Source organism: Salvelinus fontinalis, unplaced genomic scaffold (genome assembly GCF_029448725.1).
Source record: "Salvelinus fontinalis isolate EN_2023a unplaced genomic scaffold, ASM2944872v1 scaffold_1463, whole genome shotgun sequence".
Classification (NCBI taxonomy): Eukaryota; Metazoa; Chordata; class Actinopteri; order Salmoniformes; family Salmonidae; genus Salvelinus; species Salvelinus fontinalis.
In genome coordinates, this window is record NW_026601672.1 from 7,501 (window position 1) to 23,479 (window position 15,979).

Sequence of the window (15,979 nt, forward strand, 5' to 3'; positions counted from 1 at the left end):
CCACTAGACCGACCAGGGGACCACTAGACCAGGGGACCACTAGACCAGGGGACCACTAGACCAGGGGACCACTAGACCAGGGGGACCACTAGACCGACCAGGGGGACCACTAGACCAGGGGACCACTAGACCAGGGGACCACTAGACCGACCAGGGGACCACTAGACCGACCAGGGGACGACTAGACCGACCAGGGGACGACTAGACCAGGGGGACCACTAGACCGACCAGGGGACCACTAGACCGACCAGGGGGGCCACTAGACCGACCAGGGGACCACTAGATGACCAGGGGACCACTAGACCGACCAGGGGGGCCACTAGACCAGGGGGACCACTAGACCAGGGGGACCACTAGACCGACCAGGGGACCACTAGACCAGGGGACCACTAGACCAGGGGACCACTAGACCCGGGGGACCACTAGACCCGGGGGACCACTGGACCAGGGGACCACTAGACCAGGGGACCACTAGACCGACCAGGGGGAACACTAGACCAGGGGGACCACTAGACCAGGGGGACCATTAGACCGACCAGGGGGACCACTAGACCAGGGGGACCACTAGACCAGGGGACCACTAGACCAGGGGACCACTAGACCAGGGGGACCACTAGACCAGGGGGACCACTAGACCAGGGGGACCACTAGACCGACCAGGGGACCACTAGACCGACCAGGGGACCACTAGACCGACCAGGGGACCACTAGACCGACCAGGGGACCACTAGACCAGGGGATAACTAGACCAGGGGACCACTAGACCGACCAGGGGGACCACTAGACCAGGGGGACCACTAGACCAGGGGACCACTAGACCGACCAGGGGACCACTAGACCGACCAGGGGACCACTAGACCGACCAGGGGACCACTAGACCGACCAGGGGACCACTAGACCAGGGGACCACTAGACCGACCAGGGGACCACTAGACCAGGGGGACCACTAGACCAGGGGGACCACTAGACCAGGGGGACCACTAGACCAGGGGGACCACTAGACCAGGGGGACCACTAGACCGACCAGAGGGGACCACTAGACCGACCAGGGGGGACCACTAGACCAGGGGACCACTAGACCAGGGGGACCACTAGACCAGGGGGACCACTAGACCGACCAGGGGGACCACTAGACCAGGGGGACCACTAGACCAGGGGGACCACTAGACCGACCAGGGGGGACCACTAGACCAGGGGACCACTAGACCAGGGGGACCACTAGACCAACCAGGGGGACCACTAGACCAGGGGGACCACTAGACCAGGGGGACCACTAGACCGACCAGGGGACCACTAGACCAGGGGACGACTAGACCAGGGGGACCACTAGACCGACCAGGGGACCACTAGACCAGGGGGACCACTAGACCGACCAGGGGACCACTAGACCGACCAGGGGGACCACTAGACCGACCAGGGGACCACTAGACAGGGGGACCACTAGACCAGGGGGACCACTAGACCGACCAGGGGACCACTAGACCGACCAGGGGACCACTAGACCGACCAGGGGGACCACTAGACCGACCAGGGGGACCACTAGACCGACCAGGGGACCACTAGACCAGGGGGACCACTAGACCCACCAGGGGGACCACTAGACCAGGGGGACCACTAGACCCACCAGGGGGACCACTAGACCAGGGGGACCACTAGACCAGGGGGACCACTAGACTAGGGGGACCACTAGACCAGCGGACCACTAGACCAGGGGACCACTAAACCGACCAGGGGGACCACTAGACCAGGGGGACCACTAGACCAGCGGACCACTAGACCGACCAGGGGGACCACTAGACCGACCAGGGGACCACTAGACCAGGGGGACCACTAGACCAGGGGACCACTAGACCAGGGGGACCACTAGACCAGGGGGACCACTAGACCAGGGGGACCACTAGACCGACCAGGGGACCACTAGACCGACCAGGGGGACCACTAGACCGACCAGGGGACCACTAGACCAGGGGGACCACTAGACCAGGGGGACCACTAGACCAGGGGGACCACTAGACCAGGGGGACCACTAGACCAGGGGGACCACTAGACCGACCAGGGGACCACTAGACCGACCTGGGGGACCACTAGACCAACCAGGGGACCACTAGACCGACCAGGGGGACCACTAGACCGACCAGGGGACCACTAGACCAGGGGGACCACTAGACCGACCAGGGGGACCACTAGACCAGGGGACCACTAGACCAGGGGACCACTAGACCAGCGGACCACTAGACCAGGGGACCACTAGACCGACCAGGGGGACCACTAGACCGAAGAGGGGGACCACTAGACCAGGGGACCACTAGACCGACCAGGGGGACCACTAGACCGACCTGGGGACCACTAGACCAGGGGACCACTAGACCAGGGGACCACTAGACCAGGGGACCACTAGACCAGGGGGACCACTAGACCAGGGGGACCACTAGACCCACCAGGGGGACCACTAGACCAGGGGGGACCACTAGACCAGGGGGACCACTAGACCAGGGGGACCACTAGACCAGGGGGACCACTAGACCAGGGGGACCACTAGACCAGGGGGACCACTAGACCGACCAGGGGACCACTAGACCGACCTGGGGGACCACTAGACCAACCAGGGGACCACTAGACCGACCAGGGGGACCACTAGACCGACCAGGGGACCACTAGACCAGGGGGACCACTAGACCGACCAGGGGGACCACTAGACCAGGGGACCACTAGACCAGCGGACCACTAGACCAGGGGACCACTAGACCGACCAGGGGGACCACTAGACCGAAGAGGGTGACCACTAGACCAGGGGACCACTAGACCGACCAGGGGGACCACTAGACCGACCAGGGGACCACTAGACCAGGGGACCACTAGACCAGGGGACCACTAGACCAGGGGGACCACTAGACCAGGGGGACCACTAGACCAGGGGGACCACTAGACCCACCAAGGGGACCACTAGACCAGGGGGGACCACTAGACCGACCAGGGGGACCACTAGACCAGGGGGACCACTAGACCAGGGGGACCACTAGACCAGGGGGACCACTAGACCGACCAGGGGACCACTAGACCAGGGGGACCACTAGACCAGGGGACCACTAGACCAGGGGACCACTAGACCAGGGGGACCACTAGACCAGGGGGACCACTAGACCGACCAGGGGACCACTAGACCAGTGGGACCACTAGACCAGGGGACCACTAGACCAGGGGACCACTAGACCAGGGGGACCACTAGACCAGGGGGACCACTAGACCGACCAGGGGGACCACTAGACCGACCAGGGGACCACTAGACCAGGGGACCACTAGACCGACCAGGGGACCACTAGACCAGGGGACCACTAGACCAGGGGACCACTAGACCGACCAGGGGGACCACTAGACCAGGGGACCACTAGACCGACCAGGGGACACCTAGACCAGGGGACCACTAGACCAGGGGACCACTAGACCAGGGGGACCACTAGACCGACCAGGGGGACCACTAGACCGACCAGGGGGACCACTAGACCGACCAGGGGGACCACTAGACCAGGGGACCACTAGACCAGGGGGGCCACTAGACCGACCAGGGGGAACACTAGACCAGGGGGACCACTAGACCAGGGGGACCACTAGACCGACCAGGGGACCACTAGACCAGGGGACCACTAGACCAGCGGACCACTAGACCAGGGGGACCACTAGACCAGGGGGACCACTAGACCAGGGGGACCACTAGACCAGGGGGACCACTAGACCAGGGGACCACTAGACCAGGGGGACCACTAGACCAGGGGGGACCACTAGACCAGGGGGGACCACTAGACCAGGGGGGACCACTAGACCAGGGGGGACCACTAGACCAGGGGGACCACTAGACCGACCAGGGGACCACTAGACCAGGGGGACCACTAGACCAGGGGGACCACTAGACTGACCAGGGGACCACTAGACCAGGGGGACCACTAGACCAGGGGGACCACTAGACCAGGGGGACCACTAGACCAACCAGGGGGGACCACTAGACCAGGGGACCACTAGACCGACCAGGGGGACCACTAGACCAGGGGGACCACTAGACCAGGGGGACCACTAGACCAGGGGGTCCACTAGACCGACCAGGGGACCACTAGACCAGGGGACCACTAGACCGACCAGGGGGACCACTAGACCGACCAGGGGTCCACTAGACCAGGGGGACCACTAGACCAGGGGGACCACTAGACCAGGGGACCACTAGACCGACCAGGGGGACCACTAGACTGACCAGGGGACCACTAGACCAGGGGGACCACTAGACCAGGGGGACCACTAGACCAGGGGGACCACTAGACCAGGGGGGACCACTAGACCGACCAGGGGGACCACTAGACCGAAGAGGGGGACCACTAGACCAGGGGGACCACTAGACCGACCAGGGGGACCACTAGACCGACCAGGGGGACCACTAGACCAGGGGACCACTAGACCAGGGGACCACTAGACCAGGGGACCACTAGACCAGGGGGACCACTAGACCAGGGGGACCACTAGACCGACCAGGGGACCACTAGACCAGGGGGACCACTAGACCGACCAGGGGGACCACCAGACCAGGGGACCACTAGACCAGCGGACCACTAGACCAGGGGACCACTAGACCGACCAGGGGGACCACTAGACCGACCAGGGGGACCACTAGACCGAAGAGGGGGACCACTAGACCAGGGGACCACTAGACCGACCAGGGGGACCACTAGACCGACCAGGGGACCACTAGACCAGGGGACCACTAGACCAGGGGACCACTAGACCAGGGGACCACTAGACCAGGGGGACCACTAGACCAGGGGGACCACTAGACCCACCAGGGGGACCACTAGACCCACCAGGGGGACCACTAGACCAGGGGGGACCACTAGACCGACCAGGGGGACCACTAGACCAGGGGGACCACTAGACCAGGGGGACCACTAGACCAGGGGGACCACTAGACCGACCAGGGGACCACTAGACCAGGGGGACCACTAGACCAGGGGACCACTAGACCAGGGGACCACTAGACCAGGGGGACCACTAGACCAGGGGGACCACTAGACCGACCAGGGGACCACTTGACCAGGGGGACCACTAGACCAGGGGACCACTAGACCGACCAGGGGACCACTAGACCAGGGGGACCACTAGACCAGGGGGACCACTAGACCGACCAGGGGACCACTAGACCGACCAGGGGACCACTAGACCAGGGGACCACTAGACCAGGGGACCACTAGACCGACCAGGGGACCACTAGACCAGGGGACCACTAGACCAGGGGACCACTAGACCGACCAGGGGGACCACTAGACCAGGGGACCACTAGACCGACCAGGGGACCACTAGACCAGGGGACCACTAGACCAGGGGACCACTAGACCAGGGGGACCACTAGACCGACCAGGGGGACCACTAGACCGACCAGGGGGACCACTAGACCAGGGGACCACTAGACCAGGGGGGCCACTAGACCGACCAGGGGACCACTAGACCAGGGGACCACTAGACCAGGGGACCACTAGACCGACCAGGGGACCACTAGACCAGGGGACCACTAGACCAGGGGACCACTAGACCAGGGGACCACTAGACCAGGGGGACCACTAGACCGACCAGGGGGACCACTAGACCGACCAGGGGGACCACTAGACCGACCAGGGGGACCACTAGACCAGGGGGACCACTAGACCGACCAGGGGACCACTAGACCAGGGGACCACTAGACCAGGGGACCACTAGACCAGCGGACCACTAGACCAGGGGGACCACTAGACCAGGGGGACCACTAGACCAGGGGGACAACTAGACCAGGGGGACCACTAGACCAGGGGACCACTAGACCAGGGGGACCACTAGACCAGGGGGGACCACTAGACCAGGGGGGACCACTAGACCAGGGGGGACCACTAGACCAGGGGGACCACTAGACCGACCAGGGGACCACTAGACCAGGGGGACCACTAGACCGACCAGGGGACCACTAGACCAGGGGGACCACTAGACCAGGGGGACCACTAGACTGACCAGGGGACCACTAGACCAGGGGGACCACTAGACCAGGGGGACCACTAGACCAGGGGGACCACTAGACCAGGGGGACCACTAGACCAACCAGGGGGGACCACTAGACCAGGGGACCACTAGACCGACCAGGGGGACCACTAGACCAGGGGGACCACTAGACCAGGGGGACCACTAGACCAGGGGGTCCACTAGACCGACCAGGGGACCACTAGACCAGGGGACCACTAGACCGACCAGGGGGACCACTAGACCGACCAGGGGTCCACTAGACCGACCAGGGGACCACTAGACCAGGGGACCACTAGACCGACCAGGGGGACCACTAGACCGACCAGGGGTCCACTAGACCAGGGGGACCACTAGACCCACCAGGGGGACCACTAGACCAGGGGGGACCACTAGACCAGGGGGACCATTAGACCAGGGGACCACTAGACCAGGGGAACCACTAGACCAGGGGGACCACTAGACCGACCAGGGGACCACTAGACCGACCTGGGGGACCACTAGACCAACCAGGGGACCACTAGACCGACCAGGGGGACCACTAGACCGACCAGGGGACCACTAGACCAGGGGGACCACTAGACCGACCAGGGGGACCACTAGACCAGGGGACCACTAGACCAGCGGACCACTAGACCAGGGGACCACTAGACCGACCAGGGGGACCACTAGACCGAAGAGGGGGACCACTAGACCAGGGGACCACTAGACCGACCAGGGGGACCACTAGACCGACCAGGGGACCACTAGACCAGGGGACCACTAGACCAGGGGACCACTAGACCAGGGGACCACTAGACCAGGGGGACCACTAGACCCACCAGGGGGACCACTAGACCCACCAGGGGGACCACTAGACCAGGGGGGACCACTAGACCGACCAGGGGGACCACTAGACCAGGGGGACCACTAGACCAGGGGGACCACTAGACCAGGGGGACCACTAGACCGACCAGGGGACCACTAGACCAGGGGGACCACTAGACCAGGGGACCACTAGACCAGGGGACCACTAGACCAGGGGGACCACTAGACCGACCAGGGGACCACTAGACCAGGGGGACCACTAGACCAGGGGACCACTAGACCAGGGGACCACTAGACCGACCAGGGGACCACTAGACCAGGGGGACCACTAGACCAGGGGGACCACTAGACCGACCAGGGGGACCACTAGACCGACCAGGGGGACCACTAGACCAGGGGACCACTAGACCGACCAGGGGACCACTAGACCAGGGGACCACTAGACCAGGGGACCACTAGACCGACCAGGGGGACCACTAGACCAGGGGACCACTAGACCGACCAGGGGACCACTAGACCAGGGGACCACTAGACCAGGGGACCACTAGACCAGGGGGACCACTAGACCGACCAGGGGGACCACTAGACCGACCAGGGGGACCACTAGACCGACCAGGGGACCACTAGACCAGGGGGGCCACTAGACCGACCAGGGGGACCACTAGACCAGGGGGACCACTAGACCAGGGGGACCACTAGACCGACCAGGGGACCACTAGACCAGGGGACCACTAGACCAGGGGACCACTAGACCAGCGGACCACTAGACCAGGGGGACCACTAGACCAGGGGGACCACTAGACCAGGGGGACCACTAGACCAGGGGACCACTAGACCAGGGGGACCACTAGACCAGGGGGGACCACTAGACCAGGGGGGACCACTAGACCAGGGGGGACCACTAGACCAGGGGGACCACTAGACCGACCAGGGGACCACTAGACCAGGGGGACCACTAGACCAGGGGGACCACTAGACTGACCAGGGGACCACTAGACCAGGGGGACCACTAGACCAGGGGGACCACTAGACCAGGGGGACCACTAGACCAACCAGGGGGGACCACTAGACCAGGGGACCACTAGACCGACCAGGGGGACCACTAGACCAGGGGGACCACTAGACCAGGGGGACCACTAGACCAGGGGGTCCACTAGACCGACCAGGGGACCACTAGACCAGGGGACCACTAGACCGACCAGGGGGACCACTAGACCGACCAGGGGTCCACTAGACCAGGGGGACCACTAGACCAGGGGGACCACTAGACCAGGGGACCACTAGACCGACCAGGGGGACCACTAGACTGACCAGGGGACCACTAGACCAGGGGGACCACTAGACCAGGGGGACCACTAGACCAGGGGGACCACTAGACCAGGGGGACCACTAGACCAGGGGGGACCACTAGACCGACAAGGGGGACCACTAGACCAGGGGGACCACTAGACCAGGGGGTCCACTAGACCGACCAGGGGACCACTAGACCAGGGGACCACTAGACCGACCAGGGGGACCACTAGACCGACCAGGGGTCCACTAGACCAGGGGGACCACTAGACCAGGGGGACCACTAGACCAGGGGACCACTAGACCGACCAGGGGGACCACTAGACTGACCAGGGGGACCACTAGACCAGGGGACCACTAGACCGACCAGGGGGACCACTAGACCAGGGGGACCACTAGACCAGGGGGACCACTAGACCAGGGGGTACCACTAGACCGACCAGGGGGACCACTAGACCGACTAGGGGGACCACTAGACCAGGGGGGACCACTAGACCGACCAGGGGGACCACTAGACCAGGGGGGACCACTAGACCGACCAGGGGGACCACTAGACCGACCAGGGGGACCACTAGGCCGACTAGGGGGACCACTAGACCAGGGGGACCACTAGACCAGGGGGACCACTAGACCAGGGGGACCACTAGACCGACCAGGGGACCACTAGACCAGAGGGACCACTAGACCAGGGGGACCACTAGACCAGGGGACCACTAGACCAGGGGGACCACTAGACCGACCAGGGGGACCACTAGACCGACCAGGGGGACCACTAGACCAGGGGACCACTAGACCAGGGGGGCCACTAGACCGACCAGGGGACCACTAGACCAGGGGACCACTAGACCAGGGGACCACTAGACCGACCAGGGGACCACTAGACCAGGGGACCACTAGACCAGGGGACCACTAGACCAGGGGACCACTAGACCAGGGGGACCACTAGACCGACCAGGGGGACCACTAGACCGACCAGGGGGACCACTAGACCGACCAGGGGGACCACTAGACCAGGGGGACCACTAGACCGACCAGGGGACCACTAGACCAGGGGACCACTAGACCAGGGGACCACTAGACCAGCGGACCACTAGACCAGGGGGACCACTAGACCAGGGGGACCACTAGACCAGGGGGACAACTAGACCAGGGGGACCACTAGACCAGGGGACCACTAGACCAGGGGGACCACTAGACCAGGGGGGACCACTAGACCAGGGGGGACCACTAGACCAGGGGGGACCACTAGACCAGGGGGACCACTAGACCGACCAGGGGACCACTAGACCAGGGGGACCACTAGACCGACCAGGGGACCACTAGACCAGGGGGACCACTAGACCAGGGGGACCACTAGACTGACCAGGGGACCACTAGACCAGGGGGACCACTAGACCAGGGGGACCACTAGACCAGGGGGACCACTAGACCAGGGGGACCACTAGACCAACCAGGGGGGACCACTAGACCAGGGGACCACTAGACCGACCAGGGGGACCACTAGACCAGGGGGACCACTAGACCAGGGGGACCACTAGACCAGGGGGTCCACTAGACCGACCAGGGGACCACTAGACCAGGGGACCACTAGACCGACCAGGGGGACCACTAGACCGACCAGGGGTCCACTAGACCAGGGGGACCACTAGACCAGGGGACCACTAGACCAGGGGGACCACTAGACCAGGGGGACCACTAGACCCACCAGGGGGACCACTAGACCAGGGGGGACCACTAGACCAGGGGGACCATTAGACCAGGGGACCACTAGACCAGGGGAACCACTAGACCAGGGGGACCACTAGACCGACCAGGGGACCACTAGACCGACCTGGGGGACCACTAGACCAACCAGGGGACCACTAGACCGACCAGGGGGACCACTAGACCGACCAGGGGACCACTAGACCAGGGGGACCACTAGACCGACCAGGGGGACCACTAGACCAGGGGACCACTAGACCAGCGGACCACTAGACCAGGGGACCACTAGACCGACCAGGGGGACCACTAGACCGAAGAGGGGGACCACTAGACCAGGGGACCACTAGACCGACCAGGGGGACCACTAGACCGACCAGGGGACCACTAGACCAGGGGACCACTAGACCAGGGGACCACTAGACCAGGGGACCACTAGACCAGGGGGACCACTAGACCCACCAGGGGGACCACTAGACCCACCAGGGGGACCACTAGACCAGGGGGGACCACTAGACCGACCAGGGGGACCACTAGACCAGGGGGACCACTAGACCAGGGGGACCACTAGACCAGGGGGACCACTAGACCGACCAGGGGACCACTAGACCAGGGGGACCACTAGACCAGGGGACCACTAGACCAGGGGACCACTAGACCAGGGGGACCACTAGACCGACCAGGGGACCACTAGACCAGGGGGACCACTAGACCAGGGGACCACTAGACCAGGGGACCACTAGACCGACCAGGGGACCACTAGACCAGGGGGACCACTAGACCAGGGGGACCACTAGACCGACCAGGGGGACCACTAGACCGACCAGGGGGACCACTAGACCAGGGGACCACTAGACCGACCAGGGGACCACTAGACCAGGGGACCACTAGACCAGGGGACCACTAGACCGACCAGGGGGACCACTAGACCGACCAGGGGGACCACTAGACCGACCAGGGGACCACTAGACCAGGGGACCACTAGACCAGGGGACCACTAGACCAGGGGGACCACTAGACCGACCAGGGGGAACACTAGACCGACCAGGGGGACCACTAGACCGACCAGGGGACCACTAGACCAGGGGGGCCACTAGACCGACCAGGGGGACCACTAGACCAGGGGGACCACTAGACCAGGGGGACCACTAGACCGACCAGGGGACCACTAGACCAGGGGACCACTAGACCAGGGGGACCACTAGACCAGGGGACCACTAGACCGACCAGGGGGACCACTAGACTGACCAGGGGGACCACTAGACCAGGGGACCACTAGACCGACCAGGGGGACCACTAGACCAGGGGGACCACTAGACCAGGGGGACCACTAGACCAGGGGGTACCACTAGACCGACCAGGGGGACCACTAGACCGACTAGGGGGACCACTAGACCAGGGGGGACCACTAGACCGACCAGGGGGACCACTAGACCAGGGGGGACCACTAGACCGACCAGGGGGACCACTAGACCGACCAGGGGGACCACTAGGCCGACTAGGGGGACCACTAGACCAGGGGGACCACTAGACCAGGGGGACCACTAGACCAGGGGGACCACTAGACCGACCAGGGGACCACTAGACCAGAGGGACCACTAGACCAGGGGGACCACTAGACCAGGGGACCACTAGACCAGGGGGACCACTAGACCGACCAGGGGGACCACTAGACCGACCAGGGGGACCACTAGACCAGGGGACCACTAGACCAGGGGGGCCACTAGACCGACCAGGGGACCACTAGACCAGGGGACCACTAGACCAGGGGACCACTAGACCGACCAGGGGACCACTAGACCAGGGGACCACTAGACCAGGGGACCACTAGACCAGGGGACCACTAGACCAGGGGGACCACTAGACCGACCAGGGGGACCACTAGACCGACCAGGGGGACCACTAGACCGACCAGGGGGACCACTAGACCAGGGGGACCACTAGACCGACCAGGGGACCACTAGACCAGGGGACCACTAGACCAGGGGACCACTAGACCAGCGGACCACTAGACCAGGGGGACCACTAGACCAGGGGGACCACTAGACCAGGGGGACAACTAGACCAGGGGGACCACTAGACCAGGGGACCACTAGACCAGGGGGACCACTAGACCAGGGGGGACCACTAGACCAGGGGGGACCACTAGACCAGGGGGGACCACTAGACCAGGGGGACCACTAGACCGACCAGGGGACCACTAGACCAGGGGGACCACTAGACCGACCAGGGGACCACTAGACCAGGGGGACCACTAGACCAGGGGGACCACTAGACTGACCAGGGGACCACTAGACCAGGGGGACCACTAGACCAGGGGGACCACTAGACCAGGGGGACCACTAGACCAGGGGGACCACTAGACCAACCAGGGGGGACCACTAGACCAGGGGACCACTAGACCGACCAGGGGGACCACTAGACCAGGGGGACCACTAGACCAGGGGGACCACTAGACCAGGGGGTCCACTAGACCGACCAGGGGACCACTAGACCAGGGGACCACTAGACCGACCAGGGGGACCACTAGACCGACCAGGGGTCCACTAGACCAGGGGGACCACTAGACCAGGGGACCACTAGACCAGGGGGACCACTAGACCAGGGGGACCACTAGACCCACCAGGGGGACCACTAGACCAGGGGGGACCACTAGACCAGGGGGACCATTAGACCAGGGGACCACTAGACCAGGGGAACCACTAGACCAGGGGGACCACTAGACCGACCAGGGGACCACTAGACCGACCTGGGGGACCACTAGACCAACCAGGGGACCACTAGACCGACCAGGGGGACCACTAGACCGACCAGGGGACCACTAGACCAGGGGGACCACTAGACCGACCAGGGGGACCACTAGACCAGGGGACCACTAGACCAGCGGACCACTAGACCAGGGGACCACTAGACCGACCAGGGGGACCACTAGACCGAAGAGGGGGACCACTAGACCAGGGGACCACTAGACCGACCAGGGGGACCACTAGACCGACCAGGGGACCACTAGACCAGGGGACCACTAGACCAGGGGACCACTAGACCAGGGGACCACTAGACCAGGGGGACCACTAGACCCACCAGGGGGACCACTAGACCCACCAGGGGGACCACTAGACCAGGGGGGACCACTAGACCGACCAGGGGGACCACTAGACCAGGGGGACCACTAGACCAGGGGGACCACTAGACCAGGGGGACCACTAGACCGACCAGGGGACCACTAGACCAGGGGGACCACTAGACCAGGGGACCACTAGACCAGGGGACCACTAGACCAGGGGGACCACTAGACCGACCAGGGGACCACTAGACCAGGGGGACCACTAGACCAGGGGACCACTAGACCAGGGGACCACTAGACCGACCAGGGGACCACTAGACCAGGGGGACCACTAGACCAGGGGGACCACTAGACCGACCAGGGGGACCACTAGACCGACCAGGGGGACCACTAGACCAGGGGACCACTAGACCGACCAGGGGACCACTAGACCAGGGGACCACTAGACCAGGGGACCACTAGACCGACCAGGGGGACCACTAGACCGACCAGGGGGACCACTAGACCGACCAGGGGACCACTAGACCAGGGGACCACTAGACCAGGGGACCACTAGACCAGGGGGACCACTAGACCGACCAGGGGGAACACTAGACCGACCAGGGGGACCACTAGACCGACCAGGGGACCACTAGACCAGGGGGGCCACTAGACCGACCAGGGGGACCACTAGACCAGGGGGACCACTAGACCAGGGGGACCACTAGACCGACCAGGGGACCACTAGACCAGGGGACCACTAGACCAGGGGGACCACTAGACCAGGGGGGACCACTAGACCAGGGGGGACCACTAGACCAGGGGGGACCACTAGACCAGGGGGACAACTAGACCAGGGGGACCACTAGACCAGGGGACCACTAGACCAGGGGGACCACTAGACCAGGGGGGACCACTAGACCAGGGGGGACCACTAGACCAGGGGGGACCACTAGACCAGGGGGACCACTAGACCGACCAGGGGACCACTAGACCAGGGGGACCACTAGACCGACCAGGGGACCACTAGACCAGGGGGACCACTAGACCAGGGGGACCACTAGACTGACCAGGGGACCACTAGACCAGGGGGACCACTAGACCAGGGGGACCACTAGACCAGGGGGACCACTAGACCAGGGGGACCACTAGACCAACCAGGGGGGACCACTAGACCAGGGGACCACTAGACCGACCAGGGGGACCACTAGACCAGGGGGACCACTAGACCAGGGGGACCACTAGACCAGGGGGTCCACTAGACCGACCAGGGGACCACTAGACCAGGGGACCACTAGACCGACCAGGGGGACCACTAGACCGACCAGGGGTCCACTAGACCAGGGGGACCACTAGACCAGGGGACCACTAGACCAGGGGGACCACTAGACCAGGGGGACCACTAGACCCACCAGGGGGACCACTAGACCAGGGGGGACCACTAGACCAGGGGGACCATTAGACCAGGGGACCACTAGACCAGGGGAACCACTAGACCAGGGGGACCACTAGACCGACCAGGGGACCACTAGACCGACCTGGGGGACCACTAGACCAACCAGGGGACCACTAGACCGACCAGGGGGACCACTAGACCGACCAGGGGACCACTAGACCAGGGGGACCACTAGACCGACCAGGGGGACCACTAGACCAGGGGACCACTAGACCAGCGGACCACTAGACCAGGGGACCACTAGACCGACCAGGGGGACCACTAGACCGAAGAGGGGGACCACTAGACCAGGGGACCACTAGACCGACCAGGGGGACCACTAGACCGACCAGGGGACCACTAGACCAGGGGACCACTAGACCAGGGGACCACTAGACCAGGGGACCACTAGACCAGGGGGACCACTAGACCCACCAGGGGGACCACTAGACCCACCAGGGGGACCACTAGACCAGGGGGGACCACTAGACCGACCAGGGGGACCACTAGACCAGGGGGACCACTAGACCAGGGGGACCACTAGACCAGGGGGACCACTAGACCGACCAGGGGACCACTAGACCAGGGGGACCACTAGACCAGGGGACCACTAGACCAGGGGACCACTAGACCAGGGGGACCACTAGACCGACCAGGGGACCACTAGACCAGGGGGACCACTAGACCAGGGGACCACTAGACCAGGGGACCACTAGACCGACCAGGGGACCACTAGACCAGGGGGACCACTAGACCAGGGGGACCACTAGACCGACCAGGGGGACCACTAGACCGACCAGGGGGACCACTAGACCAGGGGACCACTAGACCGACCAGGGGACCACTAGACCAGGGGACCACTAGACCAGGGGACCACTAGACCGACCAGGGGGACCACTAGACCGACCAGGGGGACCACTAGACCGACCAGGGGACCACTAGACCAGGGGACCACTAGACCAGGGGACCACTAGACCAGGGGGACCACTAGACCGACCAGGGGGAACACTAGACCGACCAGGGGGACCACTAGACCGACCAGGGGACCACTAGACCAGGGGGGCCACTAGACCGACCAGGGGGACCACTAGACCAGGGGGACCACTAGACCAGGGGGACCACTAGACCGACCAGGGGACCACTAGACCAGGGGACCACTAGACCAGGGGACCACTAGACCAGCGGACCACTAGACCAGGGGGACCACTAGACCAGGGGGACCACTAGACCAGGGGGACCACTAGACCAGGGGGACCACTAGACCAGGGGGGACCACTAGACCAGGGGGGACCACTAGACCAGGGGGGACCACTAGACCAGGGGGACCACTAGACCGACCAGGGGACCACTAGACCAGGGGGACCACTAGACCAGGGGGACCACTAGACTGACCAGGGGACCACTAGACCAGGGGGACCACTAGACCAGGGGGACCACTAGACCAGGGGGACCACTAGACCAACCAGGGGGGACCACTAGACCAGGGGACCACTAGACCGACCAGGGGGACCACTAGACCAGGGGGACCACTAGACCAGGGGGACCACTAGACCAGGGGGTCCACTAGACCGACCAGGGGACCACTAGACCAGGGGACCACTAGACCGACCAGGGGGACCACTAGACCGACCAGGGGTCCACTAGACCAGGGGGACCACTAGACCAGGGGGACCACTAGACCA